This window comes from Heloderma suspectum, chromosome 2 (genome assembly GCF_057233095.1).
Source record: "Heloderma suspectum isolate Gila_16-S chromosome 2, 16-S_ref, whole genome shotgun sequence".
NCBI classification, from domain to species: domain Eukaryota; kingdom Metazoa; phylum Chordata; class Lepidosauria; order Squamata; family Helodermatidae; genus Heloderma; species Heloderma suspectum.
This window is the reverse complement of record NC_139459.1, coordinates 44,002,056-44,012,650: the sequence shown is the minus strand read 5'-3', so window position 1 is coordinate 44,012,650 and position 10,595 is coordinate 44,002,056.

The following is a 10,595-nucleotide window of genomic DNA, read 5'->3' as shown; positions in this document are numbered from 1 at the left end:
TTTCAATAGGAAGCGTGGCCAGCCTGGTTCTAAATTCCTGACTTGTGTGGCGGATAACTTCCTCCTACAGAAAGAAGAGGAAGGAACTAGAGGATCGGCTATCCTTGACTTGATCCTAACCAATAGAGATGACTTAGTGGATAAAGTAGTAGTTACAGGAACTCTGGGGGAAAGCGAACATGTTGTACTTCAGTTCTTTGCTCTAAGGGAAGCAAAAACCGAGTGTAGTCAAATGCGCACCCTGGATTTTAGGAAAGCTGATTTTAATAAACTCAGAACAATGATCAGTAAGGTCCCATGGCAAGCAACTCTAACAAGAAAAGGAGTCCAAGATGGGTGGGAGCTTTTAAAAAAGGAAATTCTCAAGGCACAATTACAAACCATTCCAAGAAGAAGAAAAGGTGGAAGACAACAGAAGAAGCCAATGTGGCTTCACAAAAAGCTTAAAGATGACCTGAAAACAAAAAAGGACACATATACGGAGTGGAAAGAAGGCCAAGCAACAAAGAAAGAGTACAGGCAGGTAGCACAGAATTGCAGGGATGGTGTCAGGAAGGCTAAAGCTGAGAACGAGCTGAGGTTAGCGAGGGATACTAAAAGCAACAAAAAGGCTTTCTTCAGCTACGTGCATAGTAAAAGACAGAGGAAAGAAATGGTGGTTCAGCTATTAAATAAGGATGGCAAAATGATAACAGATGACAAAGAAAAAGCAGAGGTGCTCAATTCCTACTTTGGTTCAGTCTTCTCCCAAAAGAGGGCCTATGACCCCCCTGGCAAAGGCGAAGTAGAGGCTGAAGGGGAGGATTGCAGCTTGAGATCAATAGGCATATGGTCAAGAAACACCTAATTACTTTGAATGAGTTCAGATCTCCAGGGCCAGATGAACTGCATCCTAGAGTAATAAAGGAACTTGCAGAAGAACTCTCAGAACCGCTGTCTATTCTCTTTGAGAAATCATGGAGGACGGGTGAAGTGCCAGATGACTGGAGGAGAGCTAACATTGTCCCTATCTTCAAAAAGGATAAAAAGGAGGAACCTGGGAACTACAGACCAGTCAGTCTGACATCCATCCCTGGGAAAATTCTGGAGCAGATGATAAAGCAATCCATCTGTAAGCACCTTGAAAACAATGCAGTGATTACTCAAAGCCAACATGGATTTGTCAAGAACAAATCCTGCCAGACGAATCTGATCTCATTTTTGGATCAAGTAACCTCCCTTGTGGACCGTGGGAATGCTGTAGATATCATATACCTCTACTTCAGCAAAGCTTTCGACAAAGTGCCCCATGATATCCTGATGAGCAAACTAGCTCAAAGTGGGCTAGATGAAACAATGATCGGGTGGATCCACAGTTGGCTACAGAATCGGAATCAAAGACTGATTCTCAATGGGACCTTCTCAGACTGGGGAGAGGTAACGAGTGGGGTACCTCAGGGCTCAGTCCTGGGCCCAGTGCTCTTCAAGACTGGAGCACTGGGCAGAAAACAACAGAATGACATTTAATAGGGATAAATGCCAAGTTCTGCACCTAGGAAAAAGAAACCAAATGCACAGTTACAAGATGGGGGATACGTGGCTCAACAACATTACAAGCGAGAAGGATCTTGGAATTGTTGTTGATCACAAGCTGAATATGAGCCAACAATGTGATGTGGCTGTAAAAAAGGCAAATGCTCTTTTGGGCTGCATTAATAGAAGCATAGCTTCCAAATCCCAGGAAGTACTAGTTCCCCTCTACTCAGCACTGGTTAGGCCTCATCTGGAGTACTGTGACCAGTTCTGGGCACCACACTTTAAGAAGGATGCAGACAAACTGGAGAGGGTTCAGAGGAGGGCAGTGAAGATGATCAGGGGTCTGGAAACAAAGCACTATGAAGAGAGACTGAAAGAACTGGGCATGTTTAGCCTTGAGAAGAGAAGACTGAGGGGAGATATGATAGCGCTGTTCAAGTACTTGAAAGGTTGTCACAGAGAGGAAGGCCAGGATCTCTTCTCGATCATCCCAGAGTGCAGGATACGGAATAATGGGCTGAAGTTACAGGAAGCCAGATTCCAGCTGAACATCAGGAAAAAACTTCCTGACTGTTAGAGCAATACTACAATGGAACCCATTACCTAGGGAGGTGGTGGGCTCTCCCACACTGGAGGCATTCAAGAGGAGGCTGGACAGCCATCTGTCAGGGATGCTCTGACTTGGATTCCTGCATTGAGCAGGGGGTTGGACTCGATGGCCTTGTAGGCCCCTTCCAACTCTACTATTCTATGATTCTATGATTCTATGAAATGTGACCAGCATTATTGTAACAAGCTTTAAAAATCAAGGAAAAGGACCAAACCAAGTGGTAGGCTTTATATTACAGCTGCAGAATTAGATGGGTGTGGTGACCAAGTGAACTTGACCTCATTGCTAAAGTTTGCATGTTTACAGTTGCAATCCACAGCTTATTTTCCATGGAACATTCGCATAGACTTTAACAAGGCTATGCTGATGTAATCTGTTATAAATTATATAGCCCAAGTGTCACTTCCTTTTGCATTGCTTTCACAATCCACCCAACTCAAAGCAGGCAGCATTCATCAGAGACTGTTATTTGAAATGTCCATAATTTAAAATGTTTGTGTGTACTATAGGTAGGGATCTGTATTTCATGGATCGTCAGGTACCTTTCATTCCACAGCCCGCTCATTGGAGGAATCAGATTTCCCCCAATTTCCTCAATTTGCCCAAATGCACACTTGCAAAAATGCGCAAATCCCACCCAATGAACAAATCCCCCCCAAATGCAAATTTTCATGCCTTAGCCTATGAGGGCAATATACCTTTCAGACGGTGTTTCTTAATTTTACATATGTTTCTACAACTAAATTTGCATAAAATTCCAGAAAGTAAAAAAAAAAAAAACTGGTCTGTAAATCCATGGAATCCATGCAACTTGGGAAAATCCAGTCCACTGTGGAATCCACAGGTCAGATTCATAAAAATCTGAACTCATTTGATTCCATTGCAGATTTCTCCAACACCCCTAACTGTAGGTCATACTGTTGTACTTTAACCACAGCAGTCCAGTAGAAAATAAGGCACTGCTCTATATTGAATTGGATGACTGGTACATCTAGCCCAGTGCTCCATAATTTGTCCGCCAGCAGTCGCTCTTCAAAGTCCCAGCCTGAGGTCTCTGAGTCCTGGTGTCTGAAACCCTTTAACCTTTAAGTGAGGCAGGCCCCCAATGGAACAATGAAGTTCCTTGCAGAAGCAAGACTCTGGGAGCAATTAATCCATTCCCCCAGCACTAGGCGACGTTTGGCAGTGTAGCCAATGTGACCTCCAAAGAAAATGAAGACAACCCAGGCATGAGATGCTTGCAGATGCTTGTAGTTTTTTAGGGTGGGGTGGGGGGACCATGGGGCACTAGCCATTGATACAGGGTGCAGTGAGAAGTGGAGGACTTCTCAAGCCAGTGCACTGATTCTGACACGCAGCAGTAGCCTGCATACATGCGACTGTGTGCAAGGCCAGTCTCCATACTCTCACTAAAAATGTTCAAAACATTTGAGAAACATTACTTTAACCAGAAAAGCAGTTACAGGTTCAGTTTATAGTTAAATCAGTGTTTCTGAGTTTTGGCTCCATGCATAGCTTGAAGGCAATCTTCAATAAATGCGCATGCCAGATACCACTGTTAAGCTGCAACGGAAGGCAAAGGCAAAGGACCATTGGGCCCTAACTTTTACTACAGTGAGTATGAAGACACCAGTCTACCAGAAAGAGGACTGATATTGTAGTCTCATTATCAGTGCTTTCTTTTGAAAGCCATTATTTGACAAGGCACGGAATCCGTTCTCTCAACCCGCTGTGCAAGTCTCGCCCTCCTTTGCCTTCCAATAAGCCATGACCCTAATTACCTATTAATAGGTTGTCATTATATAGAAGGGGACAGCAGAGGATGAGATGGCTAGATAGCATCACTGATGCAATGAATATGGACTTGAGCATGCTCCGGGAGAGAGCACAGGACAGGAAGGCCTGGCGTGCTATGGTCCATGGGGTCACGAAGAGTCGGACATGACTGAACGACTGAACAACAACAACAAATTATATAGAGATGATTCAGACAATCTGGCACAAGTTGAAAGCACATGTATGGGGTCCCTGAACTAGTTGGTCTACTCATTATTTATATTTTAATATTTTGTATGCGGAGGTAGGATGTTCTAATTCAAATAAACTGCTCCACGCAGAAGGAGGCCTGTGATACTGATTTCCAAATAACTGGGATGTGCACTTTCATAACACTGATGCACATTACAGGACTGTTGTGAGGATAAACAACAGTGGTTAGGAAGGCTCTTTGCACACTAGCAACCCACATCTTTGCAAACCCTAGTCTACTCTGCACAAGGCAGCCTGCACATGGATCTTCAATTAATGTGATTTGCACTTGGGTCTCATGTCCTTTAAACAGTAATTTGGAAACTTGACCAAACTGCTATATGGCTCTGTCACTGACTGTCTTGTTAGTGGCTCTCACAAGAGAAAGGCCAGCCCTACATCTTAGGCTGCATGACTTAACATGGCATAACAGCTACAAAACATTTTTCAATCACTGCATTTATTGTAGTCAGAATTAGGGCCAATAAACAGTATTGCATGATAATGCAGTATTCTTTCAAAATGTGTGAGCATATCTGGAGCAATGATTTTAATCTGCTTTAGTGACAGTGAGCTGAAAAGATAATTGTTGGTGATTCTGAGTTATTTAATATTTATTTGTTTGATGCAGATTAAAGCTATGTGATCTTCAGTCAGTATGCACATGTATACCTTTCAGTCTTTTCTTCATTTCTACACACACACACACGCACACACACACACACACACACACACACACGTTTCCTGGAGGTTATTTTTAGGATTGCCATTTCATCAGTTCCCAACCAGCCTGGTCTGCTTCTTTATCATCTGATGGGGCTCAAGCTTAGCTTCTGTGTCATGCTATTTTGAATTGAAATGTACTTACAATTAAACAAAGTAGCTGTAGTGTTTATGGAGGGTCTATTTCATGGTACTAGCCAGTATTGTATACAATCGTCGTCGTTAAGTCGTTAAGTTGTGTCTCTTCATGATCCCATGGACCATAGCACACCAGGCCTTCCTGTCCTCCGTGCTGTCTAGGTTTGCCATAGCTTTCCTCCCAAGGAGCAAGCGTCTTTTAATTTCATGGCTACAGTCACCGTCTGCAGTGATCTTGGAGCCCAAGAAAATAAAATCTGTCACTGCTTCCATTTCTTCCCCTTCTGCATGCCTGGAAGTGATGGGGCCAAATGCTATGATCTTAGTTTTTTTAATGTTGAGTTTCAAACCAGCTTTTGCACTCTCCACTTTCACCCTCAACAAGAGGCCGTTTAGATTCTCTTCGCTTTCTGCCATTAGGGTGGTATCATCTGCGTATCTGAGGTTGTTGATAATTCTCTCGGCAATCTTAATTCCGACCTGTGATTCATCCAAACTGGCGTTTCTCATGATGTACTCTGCATATGAATTAAATAAGCAGGGCGACAATATACAGCCTTGTCATACTCCTTTCCCAATTTTGAACCAATTTTACTGTTGCTTCTTGACCCTCGTACAGGTTTCTCAGGAGACAGGTAAGGTGGTCTGGTACTCCCATCTCTTTAAGAATTTGCCACAGTTTGTTGTGATCCACACAATCAAGTGCTTTAGCATAGTCAATGAAGCAGAAACAGATGTTTTCCTGGAATTCTCTTGCTTTCTCTATGATCCAGCAAATGTTGTATACAATACTGTAAAACAAATTGAAATGATAAATCTTTTCTCTACCACCAGCGTCCCTTCTTGCACTTGCAGCTACTGCATGAAGTCATTCTATTTTCCAAATTGGTTTTATTTATTTTATTTTATTTTTAGTAAACATTTCTGTGACTCTGTCACTGTAGTAAGAGGCAGGCTAAGAAATGAAGATTTGCACAGGTTACCTACTTTACAAACAGCCAGTGGGCCATTGGGTTTACCAGCTGTTACGATAAATATGCTGATTGGGAACTGGTCTGATTATTTGCCTTACCACACATTTGGTTCCATTCCAGCTCATTCCACTGGAGAATCTGGTAGATCTATCAGTAGAGAAAATGGGCCTACTTTGAGTACTCTTAAACTCTGAATACTCTTAAATTCGATCCCTTGAATAAATATTCAGCTTTATAACCTCATAGCAGAATTAAGATTGTTTTTTAATTACTTTTTAAAAAGAGATTTCAAATTATTCCTGAAAGGATTCAGTAGCTGGGAAAGTACAGCATTTCTTTATTCCAGGCTGTACTACTCCTTAAATTGATGCCATTTACTAGGACCTCTCAACAAGAGTGCCCTTAATTGGAAAAACATCCTTTTCAATCAGAAGTGGCTGAGCTAAAGGATGTCCTCGAAATATCAATGTGGGTTCAAGCTATTTAAAATGTCACGGTTAACCTTTTTAAAAACCTGATTTAATTAGAAAATTATAATTAGAGCATTCTCACCAATAGGACATTCCTGTTCCAAATGAGCCTCTTGTTAACTTTCTACAGCAACAGAGAGCATCTTTTGATTCCATTGTTGCTCACAACATCAAGTATACTGATATTTTGATTAACTTTTATTTGCTAGAATTAGAGTTAATTACTGAAGCATGCCCAAGAGCAAGAGACAAGTCACTTGCTTCAACACACCTAGGCAGTTCTGCAAACACTACCAACAGCTTTTAGGTATAACAAAACAAAATAGACCAATCAATGTCATTTTTATTTATTTTATTTATTATTAAATTTATTAATCGCCCATCTGGCTGGTCACCCAGCCACTCTGGGCGATGTACAACACACCATAAAACAATTTAAAACAATAAAATTCTACCATAAAAAATTTTTTTAAATACCCTAACCCACCCCAAATGCCTGCCTGAACAACCACGTTTTTAATGCACGACGGAAGCTCATTAAAGAGGGGGCATGACGGAGTTCCCTAGGGAGGGAGTTCCACAGAGTGGGGGCCACCACAGAAAAGGCCCTCTCCCTCGTCCCCACCAATCTAGCTGTCCTGGCTGATGGGACAGAGAGAAGGCCATCCGAGGCTGATCTTGTTAAGCGGCCTGTCTGGTGTTGCTGGAGGCGCTCCTTAAGATAGGCTGGGCCGGAACCATATAGGGTTTTAAAGGTCAAAACCAACACCTTGAATTTGGCCCAGAAAACAACTGGTAACCAGTGCAACTCCTTCAGCACTGGAGTGATGTGATCTCGCCAGCGGCTGCCTTTAATTAGGCGAGCCGCCGCGTTCTGTACCAGCTGCAGCTTCCGAACCGTCTTCAAGGGTAACCCCACGTAGAGCGCATTACAGTAGTCTAAACGAGAGGAGACCAGGGCATGTACTACCGATGGGAGCAGATGGTCGGGAAGGAAGGGGCACAGCTGCCGTATCAGATGGAGTTGATACAGTGCTGTCCGGCTCACAGCTGACACCTGTGACACCTCCATGGACAGCTCCATTTAGATGGACAGATCCCATTTAGACTCCATGTCATGGGATTTTTTTTTCTCCATCAAAATAAATGCAAGCAAAGTGTGAGCTGAGTAAAAAGATTCAATTTCAAGTGGCAAGGTATTTTGTGGGAAGCTAGCAACTGTGTGTCCCTTGAATAATACAAGCCTTGGGGTAGAATTGATGCAGTCTGCTAAAAACAGGGAATGAAAACTTCGAGAATGGGTCATGAAGTAACCACGTATGGACATTATTACTTAGCCAGATTTTTAGTTTCTGCTAGCAAATTAAATTAACAAACTGTCTAGGTGAAGAGCTGCAATAACATGAATGCACAGGAGTTTGCACAGACACACCTCTACACACACACGTCCAACAGTAAAGAAGGAACACCAAGACAATGGCCAAATTTGGTCAATACCAATCATATAAAACCTGTTTAATATATAGATAGTATTAGGAGAGAAAACAAAGATATGGAACACAGTGACAGAATATGGTCTTTTTATAGTGCCCAAATTCGATTTTGGGAGTCAACACAGTGATTTTGTATTTCTTTGTCACATAGACAGCAAGCTAGTCCCTTCCTTAACCTAATGCTCTTTAGATGTTTGGGACTACAATTCCCAGCATTTGTGATGATTTGCCATGCTGGCTGGGGCTGATGGGAGTTGAAATCCAAAACATCACAAGGGCACCAGGTTGGGGAAGGCTGCAGCAAGTTATCTCTCTCCACTCCCCCCCGGCATCTTTTCCATTTGTTGCCCAATCATCAATCAGTACACATACATTTTGGGGAGGAAACTGATCAGATTGTTTCCATAAATGCTTTGGAGGTTAGCTTAGAAATTATTAGGGATGTCAGAGAATTCCGCCATGGATCTCAGGGAGGCCAAATGCCAGCGCATTCGGCCCCCTGAAATCGGTGGCAGAACGGTCTGCCCCCCCACCCCCACCCCAGGACAAGATTTACCTGGGGCGGATCTTCCTGGCGGCGGTGGCCATTTCCACTTAAAAAAAAAAAAAAGTGATAGGCTACGTAAAGATTTACATAGCCTATCACGGCTAAGTTTAAAAAAAAAACGTGATAGGCTAAGTAAATGTTTACGTAGCCTATCACGGCTGACTTAAAAAAAAACAAAAAAAATGCGCGTACGCAAATGGCGGTGGCCACGGCCGCCGCCATTTGTGTTCCTTATTTTGGCAAAATAACGGCGAAAATAAGGGGAACGCAAATAGCGTAGCGGACGCTACGCTAATTGTGTTTCCCTTATTTTCACCGTCTTAGTCTACGTATATCTTGACGTAGACTAAGACGTGCCAAAATAAGGAACGCAAATGGCGGCAGCCGTGGCCACCGCCATTTGCGTACGCGTGTGTTTTTTTAGGCTACATAAATATTTACGTAGCCTATCACGGCTGACTGCAGGGATGCAACCGGCGGCGGCTACAGCCGCCGCCATTTGCATCCCTGCTAGCCAGCGGCCGGATGTCCAGCTGCTGGCGGAGCCGGCCGGCGGCTCCGCAGAATCCCTGCAGAGCACAGCCAGCCAGCCAGGATTCCAGGGGGGGAGGAATGGAGCGCCTCCCCCCCATCCAGGATTCCAGGGGGAGGGACGGAGCGCCTCCCCCCCCACCATCAAAATAATCCGCGAGAGGTAAGTGCCTTTCGTTCATCCCTAGAAATTATATCTTTCCTTGTCTAACTAACATGTAAAAGTGTTTTAATTCAAAACTTTCTTCTTTAGCAAAGGAAAAGGGAACCTAACTATAGAATAAACATCCCTGATTAGCTTGTCTCAAAAGGCCTATCACTTGCAGTACCTCTGACTTGTAAGAAATTGCTTGGTCCAGCTCACAAGGGATGAGTGTTACAAGATAGATATAGATAGATAGATAGATAGATAGATAGATAGATAGATAGATAGATAGAGATATGTGTGTGTGTGTGTGTGTGTGTTACTTGTCCTAATTTATCTCTGGATTTGAATTTTCCTCACCTGCCACACTCCTAATACAGATAAGTAGAATATTTGGTCATACAGGAGAGGCTGAGGCATCCCCACATCCCTAGAGAGCGGCAAGAAAAATGCCCATTTAGAGTGGCGGTAGACCATTGATTATTAACATTTTTGTGATTGTAACTAATTTTAATAGGCAAAGGTGAGGAAGGCCCTGCTTGGCCCTTGCCTTCTAACTCATAAGATGCAGTGTGAATTGTGGTATCTTCTCATGAAAATATCAGCATATCAGGTCTCAGTACTCTCCCCCCCAAGCCCTCCGGTTGATTTAGAACTGCCTCAACTGATCAGCTTCAAGTACAATACAATTTTATTCACAGTCCAGACTGAAGACCCAGAATACCTTTCTCCCCCCCTCCCCCAACAAATCCACTCTAGGTAAAACCTAAGCAGTCCAGGGCATAATAGCATTTCTGGGGGAAACTAGCCCATCCTGCAACCTTCCCCTTTGTCACACAGGTTTACACTGGTGATGATGAAGATGATGATGGTGATGTCTCAGATGCCTTCCCCCAAATAAGACTCAAGGTGACTTATAATTGAATTAAAACATCCAAAATTTAAAAGGTTACAACAATTATCCATTAAAATACAACCACACCATAAAACAACTAAAACATCAATGACAGCCATAAACAATTCAACTGATGTATTAAACAGCTATCAAATGCATGGGAATAAAGGAAAGTCTTAATGTAGTGCTGAAAAGATGACAATGTTGACACCAGGTGGGCCTTGCTGAGGAGAGCATTCCATAATTGGGGGCCATCACTGAGAAGGCCCTCTCCCTTGTTGCCTATCCTTGAACCACCCTTGGCAGAGGGCATCAGATGCCGGGAGGGGCGCTCCTATAAAGCCTTACATGGTGCGGGGCCACTCCATCAGCCCTATAAAGTCTTATAGGTTAAAACCAGCACCTTCAACTGAGTTCAGAAATGTATAGACAGCCAGTGCAAGCAGTCCAGAATCGATGTTACATGCTTAGACCTCCTGATCCTTGTTATTAATCAGGCTGCCACATTTAGCACAAGCTGCGGTTT